This window comes from Salmo trutta, chromosome 37, assembly GCF_901001165.1.
Source record: "Salmo trutta chromosome 37, fSalTru1.1, whole genome shotgun sequence".
NCBI classification, from domain to species: Eukaryota; Metazoa; Chordata; class Actinopteri; order Salmoniformes; family Salmonidae; genus Salmo; species Salmo trutta.
Window position 1 is genome coordinate 11882107 of NC_042993.1, and position 18414 is coordinate 11900520.

The following is an 18414-nucleotide window of genomic DNA, read 5'->3' on the forward strand; positions in this document are numbered from 1 at the left end:
GCTTACATGAACTTTTTCTCCATACTGGTCCCCTGTGGGAATTGAACCCACTATCCTGGCATTGCAAGCACCATGCTCTACCAACTGTGCAGCACTTCCTCCCTGTGCTTCTGACACCATTCTTTGCCGTCCTCTGCCTCTTCGCCTTCCCTCCTTCCTTCCTCCTCTCCACCCTTCTTCCCCTCCTCCCTTCCTCTGCCTCTTCGCCTCCCCTCCTCTCTCCGTCTGGCACCAGGGCCACAAGGGTGTTGCTCTGTAAATACGGCCGGCTAGCGCCACCGATGGTACTGCAGAGCAGAGCATAGCTGAGCAGAAAACAGGGGTAGACTGTGAAGGCTTGTGAGCCGTGTCAATATGGCAGCCAGACTGCCAGCCAGCAGGCCTGACTCACAGTCACACCAACGCTATACACCATGAGTTATCTGATAGACAGTATCGGCCGCTGCCTGTGTATGTCATGTTTACGGTTGTATATGTTTCTGTGTGATATCTTAATAGTGTTCTGTGTTTGCTTCACAGCCAGCATCTCTTGGAGCTCCCCCAGTCTGTCAGACAGTCTTGTGAAGGACCCGAGATAGTTCTGGAATTTTTGCCTCAGCAGGAAGGTATGCTGGCATGTGACGATCAGCAATACGCATATCAATGTTAGTGGGAGCTGAATCAGTGGTGTCTGACCATGATAGTCCAGCGGAACATGTGAGGAAGATGTCATGTACGCTAGATGATAAGAACAGGTAGAATCTGGTGACATAGACAATGGCCATTCCTCAGGATCCCAGCTCAATAAATCATAGATGACTAGAAACACTGAGAGCAGGAGTGAGAGCTGTACTGCTAGATTTATATAACACACGCATGCGCACCAGAACACACACACACACACACACACACACACACACACACACACACACACACACACACACACACACACACACACACACACACACACACACACACACACACACACACACACACACACACAGTCTCCCCGTCTCGCTTCCCTTTTAACCCACCCCCAACACCTCGGGCCTTAGATGTCTGTGAGAGAGGGAGAAGGGGGAGAGGATTAGGATCAGAACTAGAGAAGGGAACAGAGAGAGAGAGAGAGAGAAAGAAAGAAAGAAAGAAAGAAAGAAAAAGAAAGAAAGAAAGAAAGGAGGGAGGGAGGGGGAGGAAACATGGTGAGACTGAGAAGGATCAGGAGAGAGAGAGAGGGAGGGAGGGAGTGCGTGTGGGGGAGGAGAGAGACAGACATGGTGGAGAGGTAGAAGAGAGAGCAGAGTTTGCCGAGGTAAGAGGCAAAGCTGTGACCTACTAATGCAGAACTGAGGAATTCTCACTGCTGACTCGAAACACATTCCTCCCGCCTGTACAGTTTAACCCCCACACCACCACCACTACCACCGCCTCAATCTACAGTGCACACACAAGACAAAACTACACTATACAATCTTCACAAAAATGTAAAAACTGTACAGTATCACAAGAATGTAGCCATTCGTACACCCATCACATTATGAGGGGTTGTCCACGAAGAGAGAGACTCTGACTCCGAGAGGTCATCTTGTGTCCGAACAATGACAATGGTGTAATTTGAAGTGATGTGTGTAATTCAAGGGAAAACACATTTTTGAAGGTATTAGAACATCAATTACTGAACACAATGGCAAAAATACTTCAGAAGAGGTATGAAGAGCTGATAGTTAAAGAGGCTTTCTAGTTCCATCATAATGTAAAACATTCTGGATACATAATACCTGACTTATCATAATACCTTTTCACCTTTAAAGTAAGAATGGACTATTATCTCAACTAAGAATGAATGATTGGTAGGCCGAATTGATTTGGTTAATCAAAACGTTTCAAAATATTAACTTTAATTTCATACTGGGATGGACATACTGTATATACCCTGATATACGTAAAGTATATTCCAGTCTAAGTTATTAACTAACCCATTAACTAACCAAAACCAACCCAGACCAGAACGTACTGGAACCCCAACAGACTGGCTGGGTGTGACCCCCCCCCCCCAACACCCCCCACACCTCTCACTCCTGGGTCTATCATATATGCTGATTGCTGTGCACAAATTCATGTCAAATCTCCTATACATCAATGTACTCAAATACAACTTGGACTTCAGTGTTAGTACAATATACAATATGGACACATCAAATCCAACTGAAAAATCATTTTGATTCCATTTTATTGACGAAAACGAGGTGTGCTGCCGAGTGCTCAAAAAAATATGAGTTAGTAACTAAATTTATGGACGGCGACAGACACACAGACACTAGAGGACTGAAGCACTGCATGAAGAAAAACCCCCACAAATAATTCAGTATTTATGAAAAAGGCCCCTATTAGGCAACATGAATCAAACCAGAACTCACAGCTCGTCTGGTTCTGCCTTGTTTCAGTGGTCTGTGTCCTTGTCAAGCTGAAGCAGACACATAGTGACACAACTGGAACAAAGATTCTGGGGGGGGGGGATTTCTCTCACCCGGACCCTGAGAGTGGGAATACATCCATGATGGTCACATGCTGCTTTTTCTATCTATGCCCCAGTCAGTCAGTCGGTCGGTCGGTCGGTCGGTCGGTCGGTCGGTCGGTCGGTCGGTCGGTCGGTCGGTCGGTCGGTCAGTCAGTCAGTCAGTCAGTCAGTCAGTCATTCCCTCCATAGTGGACCAGGTAGACTGTTGTGACTTCTGCAGCAGGCTAGTAGCCCACCCACTCTCAGAGTCAGACAAGTACTAGCTGTATCCAGTACTAGCTGGATGAGTTATGCTTCATAAAGGGAAGCACATTAGTGGCCTCCTCCACCGCAGCACTGACGCTGAGATGGCTGGGAAAGCCTGAGGAACTGACGTCAAACTAGAGCCGCTTCAAATATTTAACGGCTGGTAACTGATCTGTGGCATTCCATCATCACAGGCCATATATCTAGCAGCACTGACTGACCTCTCTATCATTTATTTCTATTGTCATATGAGGCGTGAGACCGTGGATCCACCATGTCGTCATAGTGTGATACTGTGTGATTTTGGACTAGCAAACAACACAGTTTAATTTCCAAAAAGTGCTCTCTACTACAGTGTACAATGCCTTTTCATCAAGATGAAAAAACAAAACGGCAAATACAGTTAACATATGATTATCTACTCTGAGACTTTTGTTTGTACACAAACCTTAAACTATAAAAGCTTAGTTTGCTTATGTGTTGAGATGATGGTATTAACCATATAGACTATCACCTTCAGCGAGACTGGCGGAAGGACAAGAGAGCACCGTTACGCCGTGCTTTCAGTCCACCTGATAAGACAATAGAGTAGAGATCTCAGTCAGGCCTTTCAGAAAGCCAGTCAGACAGGCCTTCTACCCACTATTAACCAAGCCTGCAGGCCCGTAGCGGTGGGGTGTCTAGGCCTGAGCTCCATACTTAAGTCCCCAGCTTAACCTCTATTCAGACACAAAGCCCCTTAGCCATGGCTATCAGGACCACGTCCATCCCCGCCGTCACCCTCCGACAACTCCCAATCGGGGTACCCCCCTCTCTCCGTCCCTTCACCAATTTTACACCCTGGCAGGGCGACGTCCGGGGGTGTCTTTGTGCGCCCGCGCAGAGGCCGAGGTACGGGGGCCGAGAGAACATAGTGGGTCTCCATGGAGATGTACAGGGTGGCTAAGAGCTGGGATGGAATGAGAATATAACACACTCATCCATGTACACACAGCACACACTCTGGCCTCTGAAATGAAGTATGAACAGAGGGACACACCGACTTGTGTAAATCAAACAGTGGAAGCAAGGGTGGAAGCCAATAGCGTGGGGATGGACAGAGAAGGCCCACAGAGATTGCTGTAAGTTAGAGTACCATATTAGTTGATAAATAGAGAAACACATTCAGAAGAGATGTGTTTATGTACAAACTAACAGACAGATGTATTGAGGACACAAACAGACAGGAAGTAGGGGAGAACGAGGAGTGAATTAGAGAGAGAGCGGCGATGGGGATACCCCTATAATAGAACTACATTCACTTCACAATGTCGCCTTTTACCAGTTAAATATTATGTCAAACTCATCAAAATTACTCCAAACTGTGCAGAAAATATGCATGCAATAATTGAACGAATCTTACGACGATAAAACACTTACATACCCATACACACAAAGATTAGACAAACAAAAAATGGAGGAAAATTAGGCCCCCCTCCCCCTTCTTCCCTCCCTTTCGACCTCACTACTGGGCCCCAATTTCAGGTTTCACCTTTTCCAACATAGTTTTCAATGGGAAAATCCAAGCGAAAATATCCAAATTTACAATAAAAAAAAGCAATCATTGCATTTCATTTGGGCGAGAGAGAAACGTGGAAGGACGGAGGAAAACCTTCCGATTGGAGCGGGAGGAAGGAAAGGGTTCTAAAGTACACACATGGACAGAGACACTTTTTAAAAACAAGAGGAAAGACAAGCAACGCTGAAAACCCTAGAAGACATGGAAAGAGAAACCCATGGGAGATAGCTAGAGAAACATAAAGGAAACAAATAATTTCAGAAACACTTAAAAAGAAAGTATGTGAATAACAAAAGGATGAGAAAAATACCAGCAGAGGTCGGATGAGTCTGGCAATTTTTCCCCCCTTTTCCTGCGTTTTTGCCCGATTCCACCTCGATCATCCCTCGATCCTTGTTGCTCTCTTCTTTCTCCCTCTCCTCGTTGCTTTGCCTCTCGTGTTGCAGCCTAACCCCAGTCTTCTCTCTAGTCCTCTCCCCTCTCTCTCTCCTTTTCTGTCTCCTCATCTCCCCTTCACACAGACACCTTTCTCTTATTTCTTTCCCCTCTTCCTAGATCATTCTTGGAAGAGAGCAGAGTGTTAAAGAAAGAAAAGGTCTGGTGGAAAAGCAGACAGTGGGAAATGAAAGCAGAAAAGGCAGCAGAGTGGAGGCAGGCTGTTGGCAAGCGGTAATCTGCTCCTGGCTCTGTGTATGGGATAGCACACGCTGGATCAGCACAGAACTGGTTTCGCTGTACACTCGCTAAAGCACAAACACACCGCAGCCAGGGAAAAAAGTATTGGTGGTGTTGCGGAGAGAGCTTGGAGAGAGAGAGAAAATGAGGTTGAGAGACGGAGGGAGGGTAAGAGGGCGTCAGTCATCTAGTGTGTGTGTGCAAGTGGGGTAGGAATGGAGGAGAGAGCGAGAGAGGGAGGGACAGGGCGAGAGGAATAGAGAAAAGGGGTGGTTCTGAAAGGAATATCTTAGGGGGAGGGTAAGAGGAGTGTATAAGTGGAGAGAGGGAAGGGGTGGGGATGGACATTTTTTCTCTCTTTTTTCCGTTCACAATTTTTTCTCAAATTTCAACCATTTTTTTCAACGACCCTCATGCGCTCTCCCCCGTCCTCAGCTGCTTTGTCAGTAGTTCAGCCTCTCGCTTTCCCGTTTCTCCTTCCCTTCCTCTCTCCCTTTGTCCAACTCAGGAACATTTCTCTGGCCGTGCACTTGAAATCTGAAAGCTTTCCTAAGTTGATTTCCCCTTTGCTGGCCCCCCAGCACACTCTAACACACAGCCAGCAGGCACACTCTAACAACCAGCCAGCAGGCACACTCTAACATACAGCCAGCAGACACACTCTAACACACAGCCAGCAGGCACACTCTAACACACAGCCAGCAGACACACTCTAACACACAGCCAGCAGGCACACTCTAACACACAGTCAGCAGACACACTCTAACACACAGCCAGCAGACACACTCTAACACACAGCCAGCAGGCACACTCTAACATACAGCCAGCAGGCACACTCTAACACACAGCCAGCAGGCACACTCTAACATACAGCCAGCAGACACACTCTAACACACAGCCAGCAGACACACTCTAACACACAGCCAGCAGGCACACTCTAACACACAGCCAGCAGACACACTCTAACACACAGCCAGCAGACACACTCTAACACACAGCCAGCAGGCACACTCTAACACACAGCCAGCAGACACACTCTAACACACAGCCAGCAGACACACTCTAACACACAGCCAGCAGACACACTCTAACACACAGCCAGCAGACACACTCTAACACACCGCCAGCAGACACACTAACACACAGCCAGCAGACACACTCTAACACACAGCCAGCACACACACTCTAACACACAGCCAGCAGGCACACTCTAACACACAGCCAGCAGGCACACTCTAGCACACAGCCAGCAGGCACACTCTAACACACAGCCAGCAGGCACACTCTAAAACACAGCCAGCAGACACACTCTAACACACAGCCAGCAGACACACACTAACACACAGCCAGCAGACACACTCTAACACACAGCCAGCAGACACACTCTAACACACAGCCAGCAGACACACTCTAACACACAGCCAGCAGACACACTCTAACACACAGCCAGCAGACACACTCTAACATACAGCCAGCAGACACACACTAACACACAGCCAGCAGGCACACTCTAACACACAGCCAGCAGACACACTCTAACATACAGCCAGCAGGCACACTCTAACACACAGCCAGCAGACACACTCTAACACACAGCCAGCAGACACACTCTAACACACAGCCAGCAGACACACTCTAACACACAGCCAGCAGACACACTCTAACATACAGCCAGCAGACACACATTAACACACAGCCAGCAGGCACACTCTAACACACAGCCAGCAGACACACTCTAACATACAGCCAGCAGGCACACTCTAACACACAGCCAGCAGGCACACTCTAACACACAGCCAGCAGACACACTCTAACATACAGCCAGCAGACACACTCTAACACAAAGCCAGCAGGCACACTCTAACACACAGCCAGCAGACACACTCTAACACACAGCCAGCAGGCACACTCTAACACACAGCCAACAGGCACACTCTAACATACAGCCAGCAGACACAGCCAGCAGACACACTCTAACACACACCAGCAGGTACACTCTAACACACAGCCAGCAGACACAGCCAGCAGACACACTCTAACACACAGCCAGCAGACACACTCTAACACACAGCCAGCAGGCACACTCTAACACACAGCCAGCAGGCACACTCTAACACACAGCCAGCAGACACACTCTAACATACAGCCAGCAGACACACTCTAACACACAGCCAGCAGGCACACTCTAACACACAGCCAGCATACACACAGCCAGCAAGCACACTCTAACACACAGCCAGCAGGCACACTCTAACATACAGCCAGCAGACACAGCCAGCAGACACACTCTAACACACACCAGCAGGCACACTCTAACACACAGCCAGCAGACACAGCCAGCAGACACACTCTAACACACAGCCAGCAGACACACTCTAACACACAGCCAGCAGACACACTCGAACACACAGCCAGCAGGCACACTCTAACACACAGCCAGCAGGCACACTCTAACATACAGCCAGCAGACACAGCCAGCAGACACACTCTAACACACAGCCAGCAGGCACACTCTAACACACAGCCAGCAGACACAACCAGCAGACACACTCTAACACACAGCCAGCAGACACACTCTAACACACAGCCAGCAGGCACAGCCAGCAGACACAGCCAGCAGACACACTCTAACACACAGCCAGCAGACACACTCTAACATACAGCCAGCAGGCACACTCTAACACACAGCCAGCAGGCACACTCTAACACACAGCCAGCAGACACACTCTAACACACAGCCAGCAGGCACACTCTAACACACAGCCAGCAGACACACTCTAACACACAGCCAGCAGGCACACTCTAACACACAGCCAGCAGACACACTCTAACACACAGCCAGCAGACACACTCTAACACACAGCCAGCAGACACACTCTAACACACAGCCAGCAGACACACTCTAACACACAGCCAGCAGACACACTCTAACACACAGCCAGCAGACACACTCTAACACACAGCCAGCAGGCACACTCTAACACACAGCCAGCAGACACACTCTAACACACAGCCAGCAGACACACTCTAACACACAGCCAGCAGACACACTCTAACACACAGCCAGCAGGCACACTCTAACACACAGCCAGCAGGCACACTCTAACACACAGCCAGTAGACACACTCTAACACACAGCCAGCAGACACACTCTAACACACAGCCAGCAGACACACTCTAACACACAACCAGCAGACACACTCTAACCCACAGCCAGCAGACACACTCTAACACACAGCCAGCAGACACACTCTAACACACAACCAGCAGACACACTCTAACACACAGCCAGCAGACACACTCTAACATACAGCCAGCAGGCACACTCTAACACACAGCCAGCAGACACACTCTAACACACAGCCAGCAGACACACTATAACACACAACCAGCAGACACACTCTAACACACAGCCAGCAGACACACTCTAACATACAGCCAGCAGGCACACTCTAACACACAGCCAGCAGACACACTCTAACACACAGCCAGCAGACACACTCTAACACACAACCAGCAGACACACTCTAACACATAGCCAGCAGACACACTCTAACATACAGCCAGCAGACACACTCTAACACACAGCCAGCAGGCACACTCTAACATACAACCAGCAGACACACTCTAACACACAGCCAGCAGACACACTCGTAACACACAGCCAGCAGACACACTCTAACACACAGCCAGCAGGCACACTCTAACACACAACCAGCAAACACACTCTAACACACAGCCAGCAGGCACACTCTAACATACAGCCAGCAGGCACACTCTAACACACAGCCAGCAGGCACACTCTAACACACAGCCAGCAGACACACTCTAACATTCAACCAGCAGACACACTCTAACACACAGCCAGCAGACACAGCCAGCAGGCACACTCTAACACACAGCAAGCAGACACACTCTAACATTCAACCAGCAGACACACTCTAACACACAGCCAGCAGACACAGCCAGCAGACACTCTCTAACACACAGCCAGCAGACACACTCTAACACACAGCCAGCAGACACACTCAAACACAAAGCCAGCAGACACAGCCAGCAGACACAGCCAGCAGACACACTCTAACACACAGCCAGCAGACACACTCTAACACACAGCCAGCAGACACACTCTAACACACAGCCAGCAGACACAGCCAGCAGACACACTCTAACACACAGCCAGCAGACACACTCTAACACACAGCCAGCAGACACACTCTAACACACAGCCAGCAGACACACTCTAACACACAGCCAGCAGACACACTCTAACACACAGTCAGCAGACACAGTCTAACACACAGCCAGCAGACACACTCTAACACACAACCAGCAGGCACACTCTAACACACAGCCAGCAGGCACACTCTAACACACAGCCAGCAGACACACTCTAACACACAGCCAGCTGGCACAGCCAGCAGACACAGCCAGCAGACACACTCTAACACACAGCCAGCAGACACACTCTAACACACAGCCAGCAGACACACGCTAACACACAGCCAGCAGACACACGCTAACACACAGCCAGCAGACACACTCGTAACACACAGCCAGCAGACACACTCTAACACACAGCCAGCAGGCACACTCTAACACACAGCCAGCAGACACACTCTAACACACAGCCAGCAGGCACACTCTAACACACAGCCAGCAGACACACTCTAACATACAGCCAGCAGGCACACTCTAACACACAGCCAGCAGACACACTCTAACACACAGCCAGCAGACACACTCTAACACACAACCAGCAGACACACTCTAACACACAGCCAGCAGACACACTCTAACATACAGCCAGCAGACACACTCTAACACACAGCCTGCAGGCACACTCTAACATACAACCAGCAGACACACTCTAACACACAGCCAGCAGACACACTCGTAACACACAGCCAGCAGACACACTCTAACACACAGCCAGCAGGCACACTCTAACACACAACTAGCAGACACACTCTAACACACAGCCAGCAGGCACACTCTAACATACAGCCAGCAGGCACACTCTAACACACAGCCAGCAGGCACACTCTAACACACAGCCAGCAGACACACTCTAACATTCAACCAGCAGACACACTCTAACACACAGCCAGCAGACACACTCTAACACACAACCAGCAGACACACTCTAACACACAGCCAGCAGACACACTCTAACACACAACCAGCAGACACACTCTAACACACAGCCAGCAGACACACTCTAACACACAGCCAGCAGACACACTCTAACATACAGCCAGCAGACACACTCTAACACACAGCCAGCAGACACACTCTAACACACAGCCAGCAGACACACTCTAACACACAGCCAGCAGGCACACTCTAACACACAGCCAGCAGACACACTCTAACACACAGCCAGCAGACACACTCTAACACACAGCCAGCAGACACACTCTAACACACAGTCAGCAGACACACTCTAACACACAGCCAGCAGACACACTCTAACACACAACCAGCAGGCACACTCTAACACACAGCCAGCAGACACACTCTAACACACAGCCAGCAGACACACTCTAACACACAGCCAGCAGGCACACTCTAACACACAGCCAGCAGACACACTCTAACACACAGCCAGCAGGCACACTCTAACACACAGCCAGCAGACACACTCTAACACACAGCCAGCAGACACACTCTAACACACAGCCAGCAGACACACTCTAACACACAGCCAGCAGACACACTCTAACACACAGCCAGCAGACACACTCTAAAAACACAGCCAGCAGACACACTCTAACACACAGCCAGCAGGCACACTCTAACACACAGCCAGCAGACACACTCTAACACACAGCCAGCAGACACACTCTAACACACAGCCAGCAGACACACTCTAACACACAGCCAGCAGGCACACTCTAACACACAGCCAGCAGGCACACTCTAACACACAGCCAGCAGACACACTCTAACACACAGCCAGCAGACACACTCTAACACACAGCCAGCAGACACACTCTAACACACAACCAGCAGACACACTCTAACCCACAGCCAGCAGACACACTCTAACATACAGCCAGCAGGCACACTCTAACACACAGCCAGCAGACACACTCTAACACACAGCCAGCAGACACACTCTAACACACAACCAGCAGACACACTCTAACACACAGCCAGCAGACACACTCTAACATACAGCCAGCAGGCACACTCTAACACACAGCCAGCAGACACACTCTAACACACAACCAGCAGACACACTCTAACACATAGCCAGCAGACACACTCTAACATACAGCCAGCAGACACACTCTAACACACAGTCAACAGTCACACTCTAACATACAACCAGCAGACACACTCTAACAAACAGCCAGCAGACACACTCGTAACACACAGCCAGCAGACACACTCTAACACACAGCCAGCAGGCACACTCTAACACACAACCAGCAGACACACTCTAACACACAGCCAGCAGGCACACTCTAACATACAGCCAGCAGGCACACTCTAACACACAACCAGCAGACACACTCTAACCCACAGCCAGCAGACACACTCTAACACACAGCCAGCAGACACACTCTAACACACAACCAGCAGACACACTCTAACACACAGCCAGCAGACACACTCTAACATACAGCCAGCAGACACACTCTAACACACAGCCTGCAGGCACACTCTAACATACAACCAGCAGACACACTCTAACACACAGCCAGCAGACACACTCGTAACACACAGCCAGCAGACACACTCTAACACACAGCCAGCAGGCACACTCTAACACACAACTAGCAGACACACTCTAACACACATCCAGCAGGCACACTCTAACATACAGCCAGCAGGCACACTCTAACACACAGCCAGCAGGCACACTCTAACACACAGCCAGCAGACACACTCTAACATTCAACCAGCAGACACACTCTAACACACAGCCAGCAGACACACTCTAACACACAACCAGCAGACACACTCTAACACACAGCCAGCAGACACACTCTAACACACAACCAGCAGACACACTCTAACACACAGCCAGCAGACACACTCTAACACACAGCCAGCAGACACACTCTAACATACAGCCAGCAGGACACACTCTAACACACAGCCAGCAGACACACTCTAACACACAGCCAGCAGACACACTCTAACACACAGCCAGCAGGCACACTCTAACACACAGCCAGCAGACACACTCTAACACACAGCCAGCAGACACACTCTAACACACAGCCAGACCTAGCAGACACACTCTAACACACAGCCAGCAGACACTCTAACACACAGCCAGCAGACACACTCTAACACACAACCAGCAGGCACACTCTAACACACAGCCAGCAGACACACTCTAACACACAGCCAGCAGACACACTCTAACACACAGCCAGCAGGCACACTCTAACACACAGCCAGCAGACACACTCTAACACACAGCCAGCAGGCACACTCTAACACACAGCCAGCAGACACACTCTAACACACAGCCAGCAGACACACTCTAACACACAGCCAGCAGACACACTCTAACACACAGCCAGCAGACACACTCTAACACACAGCCAGCAGACACACTCTAAAACACAGCCAGCAGACACACTCTAACACACAGCCAGCAGGCACACTCTAACACACAGCCAGCAGACACACTCTAACACACAGCCAGCAGACACACTCTAACACACAGCCAGCAGACACACTCTAACACACAGCAGCAGGCACACTCTAACACACAGCCAGCAGGCACACTCTAACACACAGCCAGCAGACACACTCTAACACACAGCCAGCAGACACACTCTAACACACAGCCAGCAGACACACTCTAACACACAACCAGCAGACACACTCTAACCCACAGCCAGCAGACACACTCTAACATACAGCCAGCAGGCACACTCTAACACACAGCCAGCAGACACACTCTAACACACAGCCAGCAGACACACTCTAAACACACAACCAGCAGACACACTCTAACACACAGCCAGCAGACACACTCTAACATACAGCCAGCAGGCACACTCTAACACACAGCCGCAGACACACTCTAACACACAACCAGCAGACACACTCTAACACATAGCCAGCAGACACACTCTAACATACAGCCAGCAGACACACTCTAACACACAGTCAACAGTCACACTCTAACATACAACCAGCAGACACACTCTAACAAACAGCCAGCAGACACACTCGTAACACACAGCCAGCAGACACACTCTAAACACCAGCCAGCAGGCACACTCTAACACACAACCAGCAGACACACTCTAACACACAGCCAGCAGGCACACTCTAACATACAGCCAGCAGGCACACTCTAACACACAACCAGCAGACACACTCTAACCCACAGCCAGCAGACACACTCTAACACACAGCCAGCAGACACACTCTAACACACAACCAGCAGACACACTCTAACACACAGCCAGCAGACACACTCTAACATACAGCCAGCAGACACACTCTAACACACAGCCAGCAGACACACTCTAACACACAGCCAGCAGACACACTCTAACACACAACCAGCAGACACACTCTAACACACAGCCAGCAGACACACTCTAACACACAGCCAGCAGACACACTCTAACACACAACCAGCAGACACACTCTAACACATAGCCAGCAGACACACTCTAACATACAGCCAGCAGACACACTCTAACACACAGCCAGCAGGCACACTCTAACATACAACCAGCAGACACACTCTAACAAACAGCCAGCAGACACACTCGTAACACACAGCCAGCAGGACAACACTCTAACTACACAGCCAGCAGGCACACTCTAACACACAACCAGCAGACACACTCTAAACACACAGCCAGCAGGCACACTCTACAGTACAGCCAGCAGGCACACTCTAACACACCAGCCAGCAGGCACACTCTAACACACAGCCAGCAGACACACTCTAACATTCAACCAGCAGACACACTCTAACACACAGCCAGCAGACACAGCCAGCAGGCACACTCTAACACACAGCCAGCAGACACACTCTAACATTCAACCAGCAGACACACTCTAACACACAGCCAGCAGACACAGCCAGCAGACACACTCTAACACACAGCCAGCAGACACACTCTAACACACAGCCAGCAGTCACACTCTAACACACAGCCAGCAGACACAGCCAGCAGACACACTCTAACACACAGCCAGCAGACACACTCTAACACACAGCCAGCAGACACACTCTAACACACAGCCAGCAGACACACTCAAACACAAGCCAGCAGACACAGCCAGCAGAACACGCCAGCAGACACACTCTAACACACAGCCAGCAGACACACTCTAACACACAGCCAGCAGACACACTCTAACACACAGCCAGCAGACACACTCTAACACACAGCCAGCAGACACAGCCAGCAGACACACTCTAACACACAGCCAGCAGACACACTCTAACACACAGCCAGCAGACACACTCTAACACACAACCAGCAGACACACTCTAACACACAGCCAGCAGACACACTCTAACACACAGCCAGCAGACACACTCTAACACACAGCCAGCAGACACACTCTAACATACAGCCAGCAGACACACTCTAACACACAGCCAGCAGACACACTCTAACACACAGCCAGCAGGCACACTCTAACACACAGCCAGCAGACACACTCTAACACACAGCCAGCAGACACACTCTAACACACAGCCAGCAGACACACTCTAACACACAAGCAGCAGACACACTCTAACACACAGCCAGTAGACACACTCTAACACACAACCAGCAGGCACACTCTAACACACAGCCAGCAGACACACTCTAACACACAGCCCAGCAGACACACTCTAACACACAGCCAGCAGACCACACCTCTAACACACAGCCAGCAGGCACACTCTAACACACAGCCAGCAGACACACTCTAACACAAGCAGCAGACACACTCTAACACACAGCCAGCAGACACACTCTAACACACAGCCAGCAGACACACTCTAACACACAGCCAGCAGACACACTCTAACACACAGCCAGCAGACACACTCTAACACACAGCCAGCAGGCCACCTCTAACCACACCGCCAGCAGACACACTCTAACACACAGCCAGCAGACACACTCTAACACACAGCCAGCAGACACACTCTAACACACAGCCAGCAGGCACACTCTAACACACAGCCAGCAGGCACACTCTAACACACAGCCAGTAGACACACTCTAACACACAGCCAGCAGACACACTCTAACACACAGCCAGCAGACACACTCTAACACACAACCAGCAGACACACTCTAACCCACAGCCAGCAGGCACACTCTAACACACAGCCAGCAGACACACTCTAACACACAACCAGCAGACACACTCTAACACAGCCAGCAGACACCTCTAACATACAGCCAGCAGGCACACTCTAACACACAGCCAGCAGACACACTCTAACACACAGCCAGCAGACACACTCTAACACACAACCAGCAGACACACTCTAACACACAGCCAGCAGACACACTCTAACATACAGCCAGCAGCACACTCTAACACACAGCCAGCAGACACACTCTAACACACAGCCAGCAGACACACTCTAACACACAACCAGCAGACACACTCTAACACATAGCCAGCAGACACATCTCACACAGCCGCAGACACACTCAAACACAAAGCCAGCAACACGCCACAGACACAGCCAGCAGACACACTCTAACAACAGCCAGCAGACACACTCTAACACAGCCACAGACACACTCTAACACACAGCCAGCAGACACACTCTAACACCACACCAGCCCAGACACAGCCAGCAGACACACTCTAACACACAGCCAGCAGACACACTCTACCACACAGCCAGCAGACACACTCTAACACACAGCCAGCAGACACACTCAAACACAAAGCCAGCAGACACAGCCAGCAGACACAGCCAGCAGACACACTCTAACACACAACCAGCAGACACACTCTAACACATAGCCAGCAGACACACTCTAACATACAGCCAGCAGACACACTCTAACACACAGCCAGCAGACACACTCTAACACACAGCCAGCAGGCACACTCTAACATACAGCCAGTAGGCACACTCTAACACGCAGCCAGCAGACACACTCTAACACACAGCCAGCAGACACACTCTAACACACACCAGCAGGCACACTCTAACACACAGCCAGCAGACACAGCCAGCAGACACACTCTAACACACAGCCAGCAGACACACTCTAACACACAGCCAGCAGACACACTCGAACACACACAGCAGCAGGGCACACTCTAAACACAGCCAGCAGGCACACTCTAACATACAGCCAGCAGACACAGCCAGCAGACACACTGTAACACACAGCCAGCAGGCACACTCTAACACACAGCCAGCAGACACAACCAGCAGCACACTCTAACACACAGCCAGCAGACACACTCTAACACACGCCCAGGCACAGCCGCAGACACAGCCAGCACACACACTCTAACACACAGCCAGCAGACACACCTCTAACACACAGCCAGACACACGCTAACACACAGCCAGCAGACACACGCTAACACACAGCCAGCAGACACACTCTAACCACAGCCAGCAGGCACACTCTAACACACAGCCACAGCACACTCTAACACACAGCCAGCAGACACACTCTAACACACAGCCAGCAGGCACACTCTAACACACAGCCAGCAGACACACTCTAACACACAGCCAGCAGGCACACTCTAACACACAGCCAGCAGACACACTCTACACACAGCCAGCAGACACACTCTAACACACAGCCAGCACACACTCTAACACACAGCCAGCAGACACACTCTAACACACAACCACAGACACCACTCTAACACACAGCCAGCAGACACACTCTAACACACAGCCAGCAGGCACACTCTAACACACAGCCAGCAGACACACTCTAACACACCAGCCAGCAGACACACTCTAACACACAACCAGCAGACACACTCTAACACATAGCCAGCAGACACACTCTAACACACAGCCAGCAGACACACTCAACACAAAGCCAGCAGACACAGCCAGCAGACACAGCCAGCAGACACACTCTAACACACAGCCAGCAGACACACTCTACACACAGCCAGCAGACACACTCTAACACACAGCCAGCACACACTCAAACACACAGCCCCCAGACACAGCCAGCAGACACACTCTAACACACAGCCAGCAGACACACTCTAACACACAGCCGCAGACACACTCTAACACACAGCCAGCAGACACACTCAAACACAAAGCCAGCAGACACAGCCAGCAGACACAGCCAGCAGACACACTCTAACACACAACCAGCAGACACACTCTAACACATAGCCAGCAGACACACTCTAACATACAGCCAGCAGACACACTCTAACACACAGCCAGCAGACACACTCTAACACACAGCCAGCAGGCACACTCTAAACTACGCCAGTAGCACACTCTAACACGCAGCCAGCAGACACACTCTAACCACAGCCAGCAGACACACTCTAACACACACCAGCAGGCCACTCTAACACACAGCTAGCAGACACAGCTAGCAGACACAGCTAACACACAGCCAGCCGACACTCTAACACACAGCCAGCAGACACACTCGAACACACAGCCAGCAGGCCCTCTACCACACCAGCAGCACACTCTCACAGCCAGCAGACACAGCCAGCAGACACACTGTAACACACAGCCAGCAGGCACACTCTAACACACAGCCAGCAGACACAACCAGCAGACACACTCTAACACACAGCCAGCAGACACACTCTAACACACAGCCAGCAGGCACAGCCAGCAGACACAGCCAGCAGACACACGCTAACACACAGCCAGCAGACACACGCTAACACACAGCCAGCAGACACACTCGTAACACACAGCCAGCAGGCACACTCTAACAAACAGCCAGCAGGCACACTCTAACACACAGCCAGCAGACACACTCTAACACACAGCCAGCAGGCACACTCTACCACACCAGCCGCACCACTCTACACACAGCCAGCAGGCACACTCTAACACACAGCCAGCAGACACCCTCTAACACACAGCCAGCAGACACACTCTAACACACAGCCAGCAGACACACTCTAACACACACAGCCAGCAGGCACACTCTAACACCAGCAGCAGGCACACTCTAACACACAGCCAGTAGACACACTCTAACACACAGCCAGCAGACACACTCTAACACACAGCCAGCACGCACACTCTAACACACAACCAGCAGACACACTCTAACCCACAGCCAGCAGACACACTCTAACACACAGCCAGCAGACACACCCTAACACACAGCCAGCAGACACACTCTAACTACAGCCAGCAGGCACACTCTAACACCAGCCAGCATACACACCTAACACACAGCCAGCAGACACACTCTAACACACAACCAGCAGACACACTCTAACACACAGCCAGCAG